Genomic DNA, 18965 nt, shown 5'->3' on the forward strand with positions numbered 1-18965 from the left:
ACTTGCGAGTTTTTTCTGAACAATATCCATGATTAGGAAAACACAAAAATTGAGCTTTGCTGATAGGTGTACCTGTAAAATACTTCCAAAAATAAACTTTTCTTGGCTTAAGGAATTTTGTTATGGTGAACTTTGCGCTTGGGTGTCTAAAAATGTTGAAATTCCTTACGGAGCAACCGAAAGTTGAAGATAAAACTCAGAAAATGCAACTGAAGCTCTTTTTTATTGAAACATTGTAGTCTGCATAGCTGTTTCTAAATTCCAAAACTTCCAAGCTGTGTTTTGTTGTTCCACTTTGATAAAATTGAGACCTTACTTCAATCTCTTTTTGAAATTGCTCTCTTAATAGCTAGGTGATTTAGAAAGTGAAGACTATTTTTTATAGAAAAGACAGGTCTTATAAATGCTTGCTTTTCGGAATCAAATGTTTATAGCCAATACCAGAAAAACTAGAAGCATATTGTTTGACTTTAAACAAACAGCCTGAGTCTAGAGGCCTAACATACTTAGTGACCCTCTCTCGTGGTTCCCTATGATTTCAGCCCCTGTTTATGACCCTTTTCTTTAGAAGTGGGCATTCGAATGAAGTAAATAATAGTTTCTACTATTGAATGTAAAATAACCGTATAATATTATACTGCGCATGTACAGTGTTTATTTTTTGTTTTTCATTAATCTGTAGAGTTCAATGAATAGAATCTGAAGGATTTGAGTTACCCTGGTTTTGAAAGTGTCTCCAACTTAAATTAAGGTTACGGTTAACGTTTCTGACACGATATTTGGTTCTTTCTACCTAAAAGCAAAACTATTAACGGAATCAGATAAAACTATACATCATTCGATGCACAAGAGTATGGCGATTCCAACCATATCAAAACAATTGACAAAATAATGTAAAATGATACTTTCCAGGCAAATTTATTGCTTAAATGAGTGTACCACCTTCAAAAGCTATTTTGTACCCTTGCGTTTGAGGTAACGAAATCTGACTTATAACAGCAGAAAGCACATATTCTTAGTTTCCAAGTAGTTTATCAGAGTTTTCAAATTCCTCCTCACCTTGAAACTATACCCTGTCGAAAATTGGCAAACAATTTTTCTTCCCTCTCATAGCTGTATTTGGCTATAAAATACGGACCAGAGCAAATACAAAAATTTTGAGACACTCTTTGCTTACCTAGACACGTGCTTTGCCTTTCATAACAGAAGTCATGTTCAATGGTTGTATAATCAAAGTAAAGAACCCCAGATAAACAGTCACTTACCATCTATATTTAGCAACAAACTTACGTAAGTTTTGTATTGCAAGCGTAGCAAACTGACGCAAAATGGCTACACCTACATCTAAAAGTATTTACGTAGTGATATCACCGTCAGCAAGATCGCGAAAAATAAAGAAGGAAGGGAAAAGACCTCTTACTTTTGTAGTTTTGTTGTCTGACGAAATGAAGTTTCAACAACTAAAGTTTTTGCTTTTAAAAACAGATCCGATTGATGTTTTTACTCACGTTTGCTTTCCGAAGCTATCATTAGATTTGAAGAACATAAAGGTCGAATTCTTGCTGACAGTGCATTTTTCGCGGTTCCGCTAACGAGCTTTCCACTCATTTTCCAGAATATCCCAGAAAGGCTTAAAATGATCAGCGGTTTTTCCTTTATTGATTTCCTTTTTAAAAATTTTGGTTTGGAAAGTTGCTAAGTTACAGATACCGTTTCATAGTTACATACTCGCTTTTTTATAAAAAACTTTAAAAGATCAGAATCTTTAGAAAACATCAGGCTGAGATCTGCCCAAAAATAAAAACAACATAAGAAACGAGGCAGGCTGAAATTCATACTCTAGAAATAAAATACCAGCAGAAATTGAAAAATGAAAGAATAGCAACAGATAAACAGCAAGTGATAAGCAAAATAGCATTAATTACTTAATCTACCCTGGGTACCAGACTCACTATATAAAATAATAGAGAGTCTGGTCTAGTGCGCCCCATTCTCGTTCTGGTGAACTTACTTGAAAGAACTGAAGTCTATTTAACAGACTAGGCCTGTGAAACAAGACTGTCGGATAAATAACAAAGATACTCAGTAGTCAGAGCAGTTTTAGGAAATCTTAAAGCAAATGTATTTTATATAGTTCTGTAAAGTTGACATTATAAATACAGTGATCACAGACTTTTCTGCCTCAAGATTCCAATCAAATCAGGTGTAAAACGCCTTGGCAGCAAAAAGCATATGCGAAGCATGAAATTAAAGTTAGCACAATGCAGTTATTGAATGTTAATCATTGTTAAATTTCGCATACAACTTAAAATAAGTCTTTTGTAATTTTCCACATAAATTTTGTGTACTTTCAGTCTACTTCCTCACTTTGAAGGCAGCGCGCTTGGACACCGCGGCGGTTAGAATCATCACGTTGGAAGTTCACCACAGCAAATATGGCCAATATGACAAGCGAAGCCCCGTATGCCGGGGGAAATATTAGCCATAACTGATTTACTTGTGTTTGTTGTTGTTTGTTCTCGGCGCCTTGCGGTGTTTCTTATTTACTGCATTTCACTACAAGGCCTAATTTCTTTGCAATGAGAGGCACTGCCTGAAATATCAGAGACTTTCCAAAGCCAGTTGGCAATATGGCGAAGGTGTCTCTTCTCTCTACAAACAAGGCTTTCAATGCTGTTCTGTGTTCAGTTCCACAACATGCGGAAAATATTCTTTGAGTACAGTTTCAACAGCATCTTCAAACTCAATCGTTACGGTCGCTAGCATTTATTTATGTTCTGTTCTGTTCAATGTTTTACACCAGAGCTAAGTTTATTGTTTCGCTGTGACCTTTGAACGTACAGAAATCTGTACACTCTCTCCTGATTGGTTAATATCAGCACACCAGAACGAGAATGGGGCGCACTAGACCAGACTCTCTATTTTATTTCTCTATTGAGTCTGGTACCCAGGGTATACTTAATCAAGCACATGTGTTGTCCGGACATTACTATGCATAGGAAATTCCATTTAAAAATGAGAAACAAAATAGGAAACATGTTAGGTTGAAATTATGTGAAAAAATTAAGAAAGGCCAGGCTGAAATTGGGGCCGAATCTTCTTATGAAAAAGCACGCAATAAGTGAATGATACCTAAAGCTATTCGACTAGATGATAGTTGAACTACTGTTACAAAATCATGCTTAAAATACGCAAAAGAACATAAAGACACAAGAGAACTTTTAATAGGAGATGATTAAAAGCTACAAAGGTGTGGAAAAGGGGTTGAGCACAAAATTTTCAGGTCATACCCTTCTACTGTCAGCAGAAAAGGATCATTCAACAACTGGACACGCCTATCTTACCGAAAGGAAACGCCCATGCCTAATTTTTCGCTACGAATATTTCTCAATATTTTTATTTCATTGCAGAGCAAGTTTTTTTAAAAAAAATGTAGAATAAAGTTTTACGGATGGTTCAACAAAAAACCCGTTACACCTTCTATACCAAGTTCACCACGTGTGCGATTCGTGTTGAACTTTGTTTAGAAAGCAAATGTTTTCAAAATAATTGCTTCAACGACAAATACTTGCAGGTGATTGCATTTAGACCTTTCTTTTCCACTAGCGGGATTGTTCCTCTGTGGCACGCGACCGCCAATACAAAAACAGCTGGATGTTGCATTGAAATTGCTCCTGCAAGTCTTGTGACTTGGTACCTGTTGCAATGTTGGCAAACACCATGTCAGTGTGGTTTGCAAATTAACAAGGTAAGCTCCAGACTATGGACGTGGTCATATTTGCTTACATTTGCATTTTCTTACTTATGTTGGCGTGCATTTGCGTCGCTGCAGAACGTACCGAGAGGGCTAGTAACAAAGTATTAGGCCCATTTTTTAGGGTGAAATATTTTCAAGGGCGATTATAACGACGAGGGTGTTATGCAGAAGCGTATTTATTTCATTATCAAGCAGGTGCTTTTTGTAAAAAATCTTCCGCCATCTTGCAGGTCAACCGAGCTGAGGAACATGTACAGATTCAGGAAGTGTTTGAGTGAGGCAAACACAGAAGGCCCTCGCAAAAAGGCATTCAAAAATTTTTACTGAAAATTGAAGTGCATGCTTGCTTTCAGTGGCTGTGCCTACTTCCACAAAGTTATGGCAATAGGAGGGAGAGGGGTAAACCTTGAATGCTAATTGAGACCACGCCCATTTGAATAACAGACAAGAATTGACATCATTGTTTGCTTTTCAACTTCCAATTGTTTTTGGTAGGGGGCTGCTACCCGACCAATTCACGACCAATTAACAGGTTTTACCAAGACAAAGAGAAAAAAAGAAATTCAATAGATATCCGAACACCCAGTCGTTTCATATGAACACCCAGGCTTTCTTCGAGAAACTACTTTCGTGCTTGATAAGTGCATGATTTTTACAGAAGGGAGCAAAATAGGTTACAGATCACCAAACGTTGCGAACTGCCCTTGTTGTTTCTGTCAGCCTCCTCTTTTGCTCGCTTTAGCATCTTCAAAAAATTTTTTCATTGGCATGGTGTAGCTTGAATAAAACACTGCTCGATTTAGAACATTAATTTGTTAGATTTTACTTATTTGAAGTACAGAACAACCCTGTCTTTTATTGTATGTATTTCTTTACTGTATATACTGTATATTGTGTTGTGTTTTCTCATCTTGTGCTCACTAGTGTCAATAGGAATTTTCTTGAACCATAAGTGAAAAATTCCTTGTCTTCTCTATAGGCCCTCCTCCATGCTTGACCAGTCAGTCCATATTTCTCTATGCAATGTTTTTGGATTCCAGAGTCTACCGTTCCACAGATTGAATTCATTTCCAAGTGAATGAATGAAACTCCCTCTTTTAAATGGCTCTGGCATACTGGATGCAATGGTGTTATTACGTATGTAAATGTTAAACCTCAGTTTTACCCTGTCGCAAATCTTCGCTGGTTCAAATCAAATACTGTGCAGAAACACAACAATCAAGAGAGGCCATTTTGTAATTCTTATCACTTATCTTAAATTCTTATACGTTTTACCCTAAAAATACGTTTCCTTGCATTTCAATATCCATGGGAAATCCCCATAGCCACTTTCCGTCTTCGAGCCTAAGTTAAAAGCTCTTTTTACTGATTATGTGCCATATGACCTATGAATCAGTTCCCTCGACTAAAATACACGTAAATGGACCCTGATAACCCTGACCCTGAAATATCAATATTGGCTGGTATATGTTTTACAGAAATTTGAACTTGTTTTAGCACAAAATTTTGTTATTCACTTCTTGCTTGGCCATTATTTTTAATGCCACACCCAAGTCACACCCTTTTTCTTTGTGTTTCAAGGAAGTCTTTGACACTCTTTTCTACACTGTAAATTTATTATTGATTCTCTTTGCTGAATGGTTCTTCATAACTTACTAACTTGTAATAGTTTATATGTTATCGAAAACAAAATGTGAATTGATTTCGATAAATAAACTGATTCTTGGGATATATTGCAAAGGATGTTTATTTTTTGGGTAGCCTGTGGGCTTGGAGATTAAAAGGCAAAACTAAAGCTCGTACCTAGGAAGTAAACCAATTTTTATTTACTTTGCTGTGCAGAAACTTTTGCACACAAGAATCTTTTTTCATTTCTGTCTATATTTTATGGCACCGTAAATAATACAAAGCAGATTATAAAGAAATTCCGGACTAGAAATGGTCTAATTCATAAGCATTGATTAACAGTCATAGCCAAGGGTGCAGTGTTAGGGGGGCTCAGGGGGCTTATGGGGTATCAAGGGCTCCGAAGGTTGAGTAAAAACCGAAATATAGGCAATTTCTACTTTTGCTATTGTTTATGGTAACGTATCGCGCGAGAGCCCCCCCCCCCCCTCATTGTTATTTTGATAGCACTACACCACTGATCATAACTGCTTAATGTGTGGGAATGTTCTGTCTTTGAAGATAATCAATAAAACTTAACAAGATCAGAAAATTATCGCCATGATCATCATAGCCGTACTCACTTTTACATTTGAGCACACATAGTGGCGATATATACGCTGTTCATCCCAGGCCATGTTATCTTTTAACATTGTGCGCTTGATGTCACCATACTGCCATCAGTTTATTTCGATTTATCATTATCTTGTCGATATTTAATCTGAGAAGATCGATATTCAATAGAGCTCTCCAGGCCTAATCGTTACACTTTTGAAGATCTGAAGCCTATGTCTACGATTATGGGAATAATATTAATAATAATACGATATTTATACAGGTCACCAGATTCAGCTTAATGAAGCTGCTATCAGTCTGGGACCAGTAAAAAGCAAAAGTAAGAATATATGCACGAGTTTAAAAGGTAACTAAAACTTAGATTTACCGCATGATCCTTGAGTTAACATGGTGCGGATTTCGCTCTGAAAGATTTGTACTCTAGTCTGGGTTCCAAAGCGTCAAGTGGGTGATGAGGAAACAGGGCGTTGCAGGGGAGTGAGAAGGAGGAGAGAAGAAGGAAAGAAGTATTTTATCTATGTCCCATTTAGGCTCTGAGCTTAACAGAACAGCTTTTTTAGAGAACAGTTTTTTCTTTCGAAAGGTTTAACCAATACGCAGTCGATATATGGCCAACAATCTGCTCAACAAAGCAAATGATTTTGAGCGAAAATACGTCAGAGTACCAGCACATACGGCAGCACAATTATTTATCAGTTTTCGTATTTGGTTGTTTATGGTTAAATCGCTAACGTAGCTGGTATATAGATAAGCGGGATTTTAAGATCTTATTGTTTTTCGTAGACATGTCTGTTTGTTATCTCAATGCACACATCATTTACTCATTGTTTTTTAAAGATTGTGTGGAGGAAAAACGAGACTCTTTCCAGCAATGCTATAGTTAGTAGAGGTTCATCAATAGCTAATTTACCGACGAGGATATGGATGAAGAAAAATTTAGGGGCTATTCCACATATCGATAGGTGATTTTAAAGATAAAGATTATGTGGACCAACTGCAGATTTATCGACCGACTTATGAAGAATTAGGGGGGGGGGCTGTCACGCCTCCCTAAACCACCGCTCGCTTCGCCCCTGCTCTCAAACCAATTTTGCTAATTTCTAATGATGTTTTCTTTTAGTTTTAAATTTGATTTTGGTTGAAGATAAACAACGGATATGACAGGATCGAGATAGGAAACTATGCCGATGGTATTAAATTATGTTCCCTGGGTACCGGGGCCACATAAATTTGAGAGCGGGAACAGAAGGTAGAAGTGGAGAAGCGGAGGAGCGTCTATCAAAGAAGAAGCTAGACAATCATCCGCTTCTCTGCTTGGCATTCTGTTTACGTGCTCGTACCTGGCGTACCTGGCTCGAATTTTGTGGCTCTGGTACCCAAAACTATGCTGTCTGGCTAGCATTCAGCAATATGATTGGCCGGCCACTGTGCATGCAGCTTGCAAGCTGGCCAATCAGAATTGCTTTGTCGTTAGAAAAGAATTTAAGCTAGGAAATGCTTAAAAGTTGAAGCAAAAAAGCAAGTAGAGCCCACTCCACTTCTAGTTACCGTTGACATTCACATAAATTTTGGACCAAAATACACAAAACTATCCAATTTACCACCATTCAAAGTTACTCTCCGCTTGCTTTCACAGCTTTTTAAGAAACATATACAGTAGTTAGAGTCACTGATTAAAACTAGGATCTACTGTGGTCATTTTATCTGTGCCATCCCTGGTGCAGGGAAGAATATTTTAGTGTTATTTCACTATATCACTTCACGCAATACAAAGATAATAAATTCTGCATTTTGACACATTTACGAGCCTGTGGTTATTTGATGACTCATTTTGCATTAACGACCTTGTTTGCGTCCTAGAACGTCGTAAACAATAGAATATTGGACTGTTTTTGTGTATCAGGAAAAGAGCAAGAAACAAATGCTGGATAATTTATTGCAAGCAAGAAAGCAAGAAACAAATTTTAAAGGGCGTGGCCTCAATAAATTTTCGTTCACACCCTTCTCAACCCACCTACTTTTAGACTGGTGTACGATGCCTGGCAAAATCACGTCCTATTACTTTAATTTCACGAGACGAGACAGGCAAACATGGTTGAGATTAAAAAATTGGACATTTGTTCCAATTTCATTATACTTTCCTGGATTGTTCTGAAGCACTGCTATTTAGGTTCATCGCAGCCAGTTAGGATTCACCTGTTACCTAATTTGTAATACTACTGATTAGATGCCTACAAAGGCATAGATAATGGCAGGTTAAACGCCCTTTTGCTCTGGTTTGTTTCTTTGGAAAATGATTTTATAAAGACACCTAAATTTTTAATGGCAAAAGGCTTAATGAAATAGGCCGGTTGCTAAAATCTCGGAGAGTTTATGCTAGAAACGATTACTATTTTAAGAGAAATACTATTTTAATACTATTTTAACAGAAATACTATACAAGGCGTTAACAGAAATACTATTTTGATAATCAACGATGGTGCGAATATCTCTAAATCTATTTTATTTCATTTCATCACACAAAAGATCATTATCCCCATTAAAACTGTGAAATTATCTTTTGGCATGCACCCCTATAATTAGCACTCCTAACGACTTTTCGAGATTCATATCATATTTTCCCCCTGGCTTCCATGCACATGTCTGACGTAATTCGAAAACCTCATTTTGCAGAAAGCTCTCCAAGAACTTTTTGTGAGAGTGTTCCCGAATATGGGTATTTTTCCGCACCGTCTACCATAACTTAAGATTTTCAGCTTTGGCACATGACAGCCAGCTTCACTTAAAATGTAACAACAGCTGCTGTGAAACAAAAGGACAATCAAATCTGGACTAAGCATCTGTAGAGCATGACTGTTATTTAATTCATAACATAACAATTTCATCCTTGATGAAAGAATTACAAATATATGATTCCAAGATTCCTTGAAACAAAGTCTTCTATAGAAGTACGTAATCACAAGTTAAATTAGGCTAAATCTCGATAATTTCTTTGCCCCAAATATTAAGTTAGTAAATTATTAAACAACAAACCAAATTCCTGAAATTCGAAATAATAACTAACAGTATTCAGGCAAAGAGTAGTGATTCTGTTATTCAAGCCTTAAAGATGAATATTTCTATTGTAAAAGATTTGACCATTGTCTTTTTTCAATCAACAATTCAACAAAAGAATGTTAAACAGGGACGTTCCTAAGTGTCTACGCCGTCGTAGCAAATGAGGATGACTCGCGTTACCAGAAATAATACTTTGATAATCCATCATGGTTGTGAACATTTCCAAAATTGTTTAGTTCATATAATCATGCAAAACAATTATTATCTCCGTAAAAGCTGCGCAATTTTTTTGGCATGGGCCTTGACAATTAACGTTGGTAATGACTTTTCGAGAAATTTCTGATTACCTCTCAGGTTATCAGGTTTTCCCCCCTGATCAATGCTTCTATGCACATGTATGTCTGACGTAACTTTAAAAATCTTATAGGAGAAAACTCTCCTTGAAGGTTTTTGAATATGTTCTTAAACATAAGTATTTTTCCGTCAGCCAGCCGTTATTTTACTATTTGCAGTTTCACGGAGAATATAACAGCAAATGTTGAAAAAACCAAAAGAACAATCAAATCAAAATGTTCCAAAGTTGTCTTCTCTTTGTGTTCTGGGGCATCTGAAGCGGGCCAGGGGGCTAGGGAACTTCGACCCCCCCCCAAAAAAATTGCCAGTCCGCGCTATTTCTTTTAAAACAGGGTCCTGTATAGGAATACCTGAACGGGTAGTCCCTACCTTTTCATCTTCCCGAAACATCAATTTTCCTTCCTAAACTCGATGGTACGTTACTAGGGATGAGAACATGAAGTTTTCTATGCCCGACCTCGTTTTTTTTATATTTTCCTGTTTCCAAGTTGCCAAGCTGCAATTCATAAGGGACTGATTTTACTGAGTATTTAGTTGAAACCTGTGGTACCCCCACTTCCCACCAATGCCCTCGTGAGATAAACCCCTGCCTCATGAAGCAAAGTTTGAAAGTGGTTACCCTTCTAATATGCGTGAATATAGTATATATAGTAGGTACAAGAATTTAACAACAGACACTCACTCAGATTGTCCATGCAAGGACCCCCTATTAGTCATGCTAAGAAAAGCCTTACAAAAACATCATGCTGCGTTTTGTGTAGCTTAGATTGAAATACTATCAAAAAGTCCCACGATATAAAGGCAAGGCCCACATACACTGAGGATGCATGCAAAGCTGCGTACATCGTTTGTTTTTCATTCACTACCAATTCAGCAGGATATCTGATAAACAAAGTGATGGTTGTAGTCTAATTGCCTGACATTCCCACAATTCTTCATGGAAATTGTCATTTTCATGGGCTCCGGCAAAGGTTGAAAAGTGGGCTGGCCAAGGGAAAATTTAACACCCATAACAAAAGATTTTGAAAAAACTCTATTGTTTTGCAAAAATGTGGGGGACTATGGCCCCCTGGCCCCCCCTTCGTTGGAGGCCCTGTTTTTTGCATCAAAGTCCGTATCTCATTGTTGCCAAATGTAAAATTATAATGAAATTTTAACCTATTTGTGTGATGGGGCTAGGCCGGTGAGTCTTACAAATTTCGAGTTTTTTGTTATAGATCGTCCTTTACAAATCCGATTTTGCCTTAAATTTTCCGCATCTCTCAGAAATAGGCGTAGCATTTGCCCCAAACCCTCCTTTTATCTGCCACTGAATAAGAAAATCCTTCAAGATCTTACGTTATGCAGGTTTAACTTTTGAAGAGTGAGGTGTTCGATTGTTTATTGAATCAAGTGAAATAAGATTTGCAAAGTAGCAGTGTTTTTGTTTCCTTTAATCACTGTTTTGGGAAGAATTACGTCTGTAAATGCAGTCTTATCGTTTTCTACATGACTCAGAAAGTTTTTGAGACAACGAGCTACTAAATAAGGAGATGACGTCATTTTCAAGAACGGATTCACAGATTACGTTGATACTGTTCTGCGACCACAGCCTAGGAAGGAAAATCGTTATCAATTTATCTAGCGGAAGCGAGAAATGATGCCAACACGATTACCATATCATAACTGGAAAATGCTTTCTGCCGTGGAAAAAACTAGCGGAAAATAATGTGACGAGGTTTTTCCAACGATATTAAAAGGGTTTTCGTAGAGGCGTTAAAAAGGAAACTGAATTGTTTTCCTCCTCACTGTTTGTCTTCTTGCACAGGGGGCACCATCTAATCTAGATAAACTTGTATATGAAGGAAAGTCTTGTGATTTCTGAAGCGTAGTGGCCAAGGTGAAATCCGGATACGAAATCAGACATGCAACAACCACGTGTACATAAATATAACGTCGTTGAAAATCGATACGATTGATAAACCGTAGAAAATGTCCAATCATACCAACAAACAGAGAAATAACAGCCAATCACCATCAAGCTTATTGTTTAAAGTCACCAATGAGAATCAAGGAATCTCAACATGTCGAGGCAAGAATTTTGTTGGCCTTGATCCAAAGGTAATGTTCGTCAATGAACCAACCCACAATGCATTTCCTTCAACGCAACAATTCCCGCCAAATCAGATGACCGAACGCGACGTGTTTCAAAACAAAAAATTTTCACCGGTGATCAGGCAAGAAAATAGCGATCAAAGAGTTAAAAGCAGTTAATACGCTTCGATCGACATTGCAACCGTCTAATCAGGTTTAAGGTAATTTTGCATTACAATTATATAGATAATTGATAATGTCTTTTTATCATATGTGCTATTGTAAAAGTTTTGTTTTGATCTGCGACATACGTGATATGATTCATATACGGCAACAGCGTGATGCCATATGTAATTCTTCAAATCGACCGTAGTTACGAGCGGTTTTATTCTCTTCTAATGCCTTATTGTGATTGCTGTTTACATTGATGATGGCAATGGTATCCAAGGAAAATGCGTTGCTATTTTGATTGTGAGTCGTTTAGTTAAGGAAAGACTGGTGCTTCAAATTTTATGCTGCTGCAAATGTATAAGATGCCTCGTCATGTTGGTGTTTTGCGATTAGATCCGCGGTGTCTAGGCGCGCCTTTGGCAGACGTGATTACCTAAAACTCACTACATGAAATTAAACCAGCAAGATGTCAAAAAGTATTTCATTCAGACAGATTTAGTTGTGTCTGGTTTTAGCATTTGTGTTCGAAGCAGGAAATCTACCTATTGTTTGTCAGTGATCAACAAGACTTTTCTTTATTGAAACTTTTGGAAATTTCTCCATGAAACTTGGGAAAGCAAATAAACGCATGTTACAGTTAAATGATCGCTTTTTATTAACGGTTACATAAACACACCGCCGGTATAGCAATAATAACTTTATTACGGAAAATATTCGCGCCCCCGTTAATTTCTATCTCTCATGATGGGAAGGTTGTTTCAACTTTCACATGTCAAAACACTATTGCGTGAACTCTTGTAATGTTAATCGATCTCAATTTAATCTGGATATATTTATTTAATATGGTTGCACAGCGATTCAGCGTATAAGGGCAAAAATGCCTGAGATCCTTACTTACTCTAACAAAAATACATTTGCATACAAAGGTTTTTGAGGCATTTTACAACCACAAGTGTTGTGTATTTGTTTTTTACAATGGAAAATCATAATGAGCTTTGCGAACTCAGACAGTAAAGATCCTGTTACTCAAAATGGAAATATTTATCAGACTTTTTGAGTTGTGAATCTCGACAACGTATTTAATTCAAGTTGTTCTGATTTCCTAAGTGTGGTTGGTAAACTGCCAACGGAAGTTGAACGACCTTGAACGGAGTTCAATCAAGAGCAGGTGCTTAATCAAAACAGACGATGAATTACCTTGCATTTTGCGAATCCAAGCAGTTTACACGACGTCATTGTTCTCGATATTGTCGAAAACGTTATTTTCGACCGGATGATGGAAGAACTTCGGGACTTGCGACATGGCTTTGAGTGAAAAACTTCCGTGATCGGCCATAATTAAATATGTTTTGTGATTGATTGACTGGCTTTGCGGCCTTTAATTCCCTAATGTAAGTATTTAAAGTATATGCTTAAAACGGTTTTTCTAAGCTTTGCGCACTTGAACGGCCTAACTCAAACGAAGGTTTTTTAGGCCGTTTCTTCATAGACGGGCTGGGCTGTTGAATTCATAAAACAGTCCATGGATTAATGAAAGACGGTAAACAAATTTACCTAAAATCAAGCAGTTTGCAAGGATTCAACATTCACTTTGAAGAGAAACACAGTGATCTAGTTCACGTACTCGAGCGATACTCGAGCGAATATTTGGCATGGTTCAGGCCGTGTCGATGGTGCAACTTTGTTGCAAGAATTCCATTATATAGCGCATATTTTCGCTACTATAACTGTGTTTTGTGTTTCCTGCAAGAATCCAACCAATAAAGAAGTTTTTATTTTGATAAACTAAGCCTTCTTTGATGTTTTTGGAGAGAGCACAAATTCTGACTATCTAAACCTGCTACCTTATGATGGTATCTGTTTGAGCTTTTAGTGTCAAGTGGAAAAGTATACGAAATTCTATAACGATTTAATCCCCTTTTTACAAATCAAGCACAACACTATCCTGTCATATAATTTTCTATTCATTTAAATGTATATAAAATGTACCTATATTTGATTGAGTGTAGTATCTGACCATAGCTATTGTGTCTTAAGGGTTTCAGGAATAAAGTACAGATTTTGAGATAATACAGTAATGTAGACAAAGGGAGTGTATGGGTACAGGTGCACCTCCCTTGATTACGTCACCAGCCTTTTTCATAATGGTTATACAATACTCATTTGGTGGTGAAATAAAAAACAACACCCTAACCCCTCTCTTTGCCCCCTAACCCCTAATCATAGATGTGTCATGGTTGTGCCCCTGGGGCCCTTTCTGGAATTCAGCACTTCCAGAACTAAGCTGATTTACCATTCTCAAAAGCTGTTTTACCAGTTCAAAATTTTGGCTTCTCTACGAAGCATTGATTTCTAGAGGGATCATTGGGAAAATAGACTGATTTTGTTGCTCAGGCTAAAAAGTTTCAATTGACATATTGTAACAACCCTAATTGCAGTATTTACATCTTATGGTTTTAGTATAAATCCGGTTTTTGGTTTCTCATGAATAGGCAAAAAGGTTTTCCTTTCAGAATATTTGTTTTTTATGAAAATCTTTCAATTTAACAGTACATTAGTAAATTATAAAGTTTTTAGTTGACAAAAAATTTTTGTTTCTTGGTATTGGTTTTTAAGGTTTTTAAGGTTTCGCGGTTTTTTGAATTTTGAATAATTTTTGGTCAGTATTTTTATTTTCTGATTGTTTATCAGTAACCATTAGATTTTGTGAAGCACACTAGAGAATTTTATTTGGTTCCATGTCACATGATATTTTGTTGTTACCTGCTTTAAGGGTATTGTTCAAAATGAGTGAACAACAGTTGCATTGGGTATCAGAGTAAAGAAACAAATCATGACTTAGCTGTAATTAGGGATGCCTCAATCAAGGTGGGTAAGGGGGAAAACCCCAAGAAAAAAAGTGAAACGTAAACAAAATGAAAAGAATTGCTGAATTTTGCGAAAGCAGGGACTGACTACCCCCTGCCCTCACGGTGCATGCTTCCTTGTCTGTGACTGGCAGCTCATCATAATTTTCTCATGTTTTAGGAATCCTGGAGGATATAAAAGATATTATTTTGGCCTGCACCCTGCAGGCATGCCTTCTGTCAATGTCACCTTGGCCATCCTTGAACACAAATTTCACCCTTACAAAAGCAAAGCCAAAAAGGGACATCACTGCAATGGAGAGTGATGGTCGCCCTCTTGATGAAATGAATAACAATGAACGAAGGAACGACAGAGAAGATGTTGAGAGAGCTGATCTGGAGAGAAGACATTTGATTGAACATATTGGGGGAGAACTCGCAAGAATTGGAGATATTTTCCAAGAAATTTACGAGCAGCCAAGAACTGAAGCGCATTTTCAAAGGTCACAAGACGCAAGAGGCCGTCGGAGAGCCTCAGAGCAACATTGATCTTAGCTTCATGATGATATTCACCTTCTAGGAAGGGAAGTGATGATGATGATCGAATCGATCTGAAAACAACATACTTAAATTTCTCACGCAATCTTTATCTTACAAATTATGTACTTAAACTGTTGTGCCTTTGGTTTGTTATGGTTGGGTTAGAAGAAGAATTTTTGAAACGTGATAGCAGAACTCCCTACTAGTATTGACAAGTGACCGGCCATTTTTCGTCCCACGCAGACGGTCACCTATCCCCCGTGTTTTGGAATTTGCTTTTTTAATTTCCTGAGTAATTTCTGTGGTTTTCAAATCGTTCGATCGTGAGTTACTATCTCATTCATAACAGTTTGTCACGTGGTTTCCCCCACATTCATCAATGAATATAGCCTCCGCGTAGGTTTTTGCTTCGAATGACCCGATACCCGAAGACCTAAACGTACACATATATTGTAAGACTTCCAAAAGGACGCACTTCCATGTGTTGTTTACTTCTAAATGAAACCACAGAAAGCGTTAAATATCGTTTTCACTCCTTTTATTTTTATTCGAATTGCGTCTTCATTTACGAAACTCTTAGTTTTGTCATGCCACACCTGGCAGCAAGAGACGTGGTATATCTTTCCAAACGTGTTTCATTCGTTGTTTGTTAGATTCCATGTCTTGCAGGAGGAAATGCATTCGAAAAACAAAATTATATACAGCTGTTCTAAAGTTGTTATTATTGTAATTGTAGTTTTAAACTTGTAATTCTACCACAAGGTATTTGTAAATTATTGTATATAATTGTAAATTTGTTGATAATAAAACAGAAGTTAATGTAATTAACTCAATGCTGTTTCGGTTCTTTGAAACCATAATTTTTTGTTCTGTTTAATGCAAACTAAAGAATAAGATTGATTCGGAAAATTTGTAATTAAATTTTGAATTTAACAATCGAATTGGTTGTTTGGTATGAATTGGATAAAAACGAAATATTTGAGTGAAATAATGTTGGTTTTTTTAGACTGACTCTGTTTCCTGTCATCAAATGGAATCATACTATATTCTCTTATAAATACACTCTTTTTATCGGTGTACCAAAATAATTTTGGTACAATTGGTTCGCTGAGTGTTTCAAAATATTTTACGATAATTGGCTCACTAAGTGTATGAATGAATTACGAAATTTCATTTTTAGCCTGAAAAAGCTTTTAAAGTATTCTCATTTTCAGTATTCAATTTTCATTCATTCAAAACACTTTACTCGACACATATCACGCTGTTTCATGCACATTCAAACATAATTTTAAAATGGTTTCCAAAAGAAGTAGCCAATGAAGCAAAAATACGCAAGCAGTGGCTGAGCAATATTCTTATGATATTCTTGAAATATGCATAGTTCTAAGCCTGTATATTTTTATAAACATTTTTATTAAAGCAAAGTAGAGAGTGCAAAGATAGATGTAAGTAACAAACAAGAGCACTACGTGCTTAGAAAGGCCAATATATGAAGTTTGTCGTTGCTTGCTGGAAGGATGTGTCTACTGTAGCAATTATGTCTTCTTTCATTGTTTACAGCAATAATTCCGAATGTGCTAAACAATGGGCAGGTATGATCAGGCCCGCCGAGATGAAGAAGGCGGCAGGTTGCCCCAGGCCTCGAGCGTGCCGACATCAACAATTGCAAAATTGATGACTTCATCATGGATCCCAAGAAATGTATGGAAACTCTTCTTATGTATGGAAACTAGACAGCTCCTCAATAGTGTCACAAATCTCCATAGAAGTGAGATGGCCTCAATAGTTCTGCAACCCTTGAAACTACAACTTTATATTTACCTTTGTATTTTTTTTTCTTTGCCCATAATATCTTTTTCAAATCATACAGTATGGACCGGTAAGAGAATGAAATTTATAATCTTTATGCAGAATGAAATTCATATTGGGGGGGGGGCTGCCCATTGTATTCCTTCTCATTCAGTACACTGTTATAAAGGAAAAAAATTACCCCCAGCCTCCCAGTTCCCACTGGCCTGTTATGATAATTTTGAAAAAGGTTCCCTTGTCTAACAATTACTTTTTTAAAACCACAAGAATAAATTTTGGCTATAGATTCAATAAATTTAAAAGATTGGTAATTGCTAAGTTTCCTCAAACGGCGTAAATATAGTAATAGTTGCGGCGTTACGGAAATAAGAGCGGGATGAGACATGTCCGATTCTAGCGTGGTTGATAAAGATTTTTCTTAAAGCGACGTGTATACAAATTACATGGAAAAGTTTTGAAAATATTTTATCGGTAATCACAACTTTCGTTGGGATTTTGGCTGCGCATCCAACTTTTATTCAAGGAAACTAAATGCATCTCTGCCCCTTTTATGCATCCCTGTCTTATTTAATTTCATTTCAAATGTTTTAGGAGAGTAGCCCTTCAGCAATGCTGATTTTCAAGGGGCCCTTCACTTAAAACACTTACAGAAGCTCTTATAAAAACAAATTACGCTAATTACAATTCAACATTTATGATTAAAAATAAATCCTTTTTTAATTTTAATTTGATTTTTTACGACAAATATCCACAATGAATGGCAAAATGGTAATTTACAACATTCAATTTACAATTAGGCCAATTTACAAATGCGAAAGGAATTTTTTGAAGTTGCTCAAGGGAGATGCCTGTTTACACTCAGCTGAGAGGCCATTCCAAGACCTGGCACCTCTAAACGAGAAGCATTTCTGTCTATTTTTAGAGCTTTTCTTTGGTAGCCTTAGCTCAGTTGATGTATTCTTAAGATTCCTAGAGCTTTGATCCTCTAGCCAAGGCTCTTTATGAGTGGCTGGCTCGGTGCATAAAAACTGCTGCCAGATGCAATAAAAGCAACCCGGTTGTATAGTTTTTGTAAGCGTTTGATAACAGTAAGACCACAACAACCAAACAGCGAACAACAATAGCGAAAGTGAGGCTCCACAATACTTGTGTGCATAGTCTTCAGAGTTTCTTTTGGTAGAAAGGATTTTGCATGCTTAAAAAAGCCAATTCCTCTGGAGACCTTGGAAGAAATTGTTTTAGTGTATTCCTTCCAATCTAGTGTATTATCGATCAATCACAAAGTGAATACCCGCAAAAACAACAAAAGTGTAGTCATTCCAAAAGTTAGGACAGAAACGGGGCGGAAAACTTCCAGGGTGCAAAGTTTTTTAATAACTTACCAAATAGCTTGCCAACTGAAAAATCACTTTTGAGATTTAAAGCAACAGCAGGGACACAAACCTAGATTTTTAGTCTAACTTTTTTAACTTCTGTAGTGTAACTTTTTTAACCTTTAAAATTTTTTTAAGCGCTAACTTCTATCTCTTATAATTTTGAACCTGTTACTTTACAAACTTTTATTTTAACAGGACCCTTAGTGATAGCAGCATTATCTTTACTGAAAAGGCTATCCTGTATAAATATGGAAAATTATTGTTATTATTATTATTCCAAGATATTTGGTTTTTTATATCTTGGCTTGGCCATATCTCTCCTTTAATAAATTCATTGCTCTGTAATAGCCATTTTCATTGTTTGGTATGTTTCCTATCAGTTCATGTTAGGCCCCTTTTACAAACACTGCCGCAGATATCCTAGGTTGATTGTCTTGCTCAGGCTGGCTGCCTTCCTGGGCTTTGAATTGATTTGAAAACTTTATCCAGTCCCTAGATGTTTCTTTAAATGGAGCAATATTCAATGCTGGTTGGTTAGAATTTGCCTTCCTAGCCCTTCTCTAAAGCTCTAATTCCTTTTCATTTGTCTGGAGAATAATTCTTTGATGTTCCATCCAGACCTCCCTTTCTCTAGCTAATTTATTTTGCTTAACCTTTTCTTCATACAGTTTCATTTCATACCTTTCCTCCTCCTTAGCGCTCGATTCTTCTTCACGCATCTGTAGTCTGTCTAGTAAACTT

At 36.7% G+C, this 18965-nt stretch overlaps 1 long non-coding RNA gene across 4 annotated transcripts; it reads left to right on the forward strand.

Moving 5' to 3' along the window:
* Positions 1-2967: 2967 nt before the first annotated feature.
* LOC135692949 (uncharacterized) lies at positions 2968-16022 on the forward strand. Of its 4 annotated transcripts, none has more exons than XR_010516897.2 (4): positions 2968-3748; positions 3988-4894; positions 6582-11703; positions 14681-16022. It is a non-coding gene; the product is annotated as an uncharacterized LOC135692949 (long non-coding RNA). The 4 variants fall into 4 exon arrangements; XR_010516898.2 differs by having other exon boundaries at positions 4737-4894; XR_010516896.2 differs by having other exon boundaries at positions 2968-4894.
* Positions 16023-18965: the final 2943 nt, after the last annotated feature.

This window comes from Rhopilema esculentum, chromosome 3 (genome assembly GCF_057945365.1).
Source record: "Rhopilema esculentum isolate cy_ngs chromosome 3, ASM5794536v1, whole genome shotgun sequence".
NCBI classification, from domain to species: Eukaryota; Metazoa; Cnidaria; class Scyphozoa; order Rhizostomeae; family Rhizostomatidae; genus Rhopilema; species Rhopilema esculentum.